Below are 1,777 nucleotides of genomic sequence, written 5' to 3'. Positions count from 1 at the left end.
ACTGCTGTCTTTTAGTCCCACCCCTGCTGATCTTCTGGTAGGAAAGATCTACACCAAGCCTTCTCGAAAAAGAGCGAAAAAATCTCTGAGACCCCTTGTGCAAGTTGCACACGTGAAAGAGCCCTTGGTGGTCTAAAACCGACAAGAGTAGGCTTCGGCCGCCACTCAGGCAAAATTCTAAATATCCTACCAACTGAGAATGTTAAATGAGTAACGCGCGCTCATATGACTATGCAGTTGCGAGCGCCATACTTACTACCAAAAAAGCAATTACAATAAAATACACTCACACAAACGAAAACAAACATTACAAAGAAAAAAATCCAAACAAGTAAGATAGCATACCTTTGCATTTCACTTTACATAAAAACACACAAACCAACACCACAGACGTTTCACAAAAAACAACAGTTTTCTGTGTATTCCTTTTTGTTATATGTTTGCTTTATTTGCATGCAACATGTTCCGAACACAAATATTTAAGAAAATAACATCTTTGGAATTAGCAGCTTGATGGGACGTTGAAGATGCTTGGATCTGGGATGCTCAGTGTGGGGTTAGCAAAGAGGGTCAGTCTCGTCCCATTAACTTTAGCTGGAAGAAAAAAAAATGACAAAGCAAAGCATTCTTAGTCTAAGTCAAAGAATTGTTGCAATCAAGGAAATATATTTTTGATCGCAACAAACATAGTAGTAGTAGTAGTAGTAGTAGTAGTAGTAGTAGTAGTAGTAGTAGTAGTAGAAATGGTAGTAGCGTTTTGCAACGTTAAAGATTTTGATACAACTTTTGAAAACAGTTCGGGAACATATTCTTCGGTTGAGTTTTTTAGATGGTTATAAGAGTTATAAATTATCCTGTTTGTTCTATAATGTAAACTTAAATTTCAGAATTGAGCACAATCAACTCACAAACGTCTCTTCTCAAATAGACTATGGTGCTGTTGGATTCTTTGCTGACCAGTACTTCTGTCGAGGAGTTGTCATCAATTGGGATCACGTAGACGTCGAGGGCTTTTGGAGTGGCGCCGAGACCAATATCTACCGTCGCTGCTTTGAAAGCGTTACCTGGTGACAAATGCAAGGTAAATTCCAACTGTCCAAATATTGCTGCCCCCCACCCCCACCCTTTCCGACATTTCATCTCTCCTTTCCTATCCCCTCTCTCTCTCTCTCTCTCTCTCTCTCTCTCTCTCTCTCTCTCTCTCTCTCTCTTTCTCTGTCAATCCTTCCCAGAAAGTGATACATTCTACATTGATTACTTTTAAAGACGATATAATGGTTTAATCAAGTAAAGAAAACTTATATTAGGGACCATGAAGTTTCCCATTAGGACAAATAAACTGCGACACAACACGAAACATAAATGTAAACTCACTAGGAAGACACTGGGAGAAGGTACCAAAGACATCCAGGGGAAGATTAGAGCAAGCACCCTGAGCATCTATGCGGTAACCTTTTGGCTGTAAAAACAAAGAAAAATACAGTGGAAACCTCATATAACAGGGATGGTGGGACCACAGAAAAAGTCATGTTATATCAGATCCCTGTTAAATCATAAATGTAAGGGAAGTGGGCATTTGTGGACTAATCCAGCTGTATTTATTCATGGGTAGTTTCCCTTGCCACAAGTAGAAAAAGTAGGCTTAGGTTTTGATGGAAGTCTGCAGCACACCGCAACGCTCTATCGCTTCGCCCGCAACTTGTGTTTGCAGTGGCGTGGCTGCGTGGGCTTGCTCCGTCACTGCGTTACTCTCTCTCTCTCTCTCTCTCTCTCTCTC

The 1,777-nt window shown here is 40.6% G+C and overlaps 1 long non-coding RNA gene across 1 annotated transcript; it reads right to left on the bottom strand.

The window, feature by feature from the left end:
* Positions 1–422: 422 nt before the first annotated feature.
* LOC106011989 lies at positions 423–1,460 on the bottom strand. The gene is made up of 3 exons (XR_004858622.1): positions 1,375–1,460; positions 909–1,064; positions 423–594 (listed from the first exon to the last, which is right to left on the bottom strand). It is a non-coding gene; the product is annotated as an uncharacterized LOC106011989 (long non-coding RNA).
* Positions 1,461–1,777: the final 317 nt, after the last annotated feature.

The sequence above is a fragment of the Aplysia californica genome, unplaced genomic scaffold, assembly GCF_000002075.1.
Source record: "Aplysia californica isolate F4 #8 unplaced genomic scaffold, AplCal3.0 scaffold00233, whole genome shotgun sequence".
NCBI classification, from domain to species: Eukaryota; Metazoa; Mollusca; class Gastropoda; order Aplysiida; family Aplysiidae; genus Aplysia; species Aplysia californica.
Note: the sequence above shows the minus strand (reverse complement) of the source record. Positions and strands in the feature narration are given on the sequence as shown.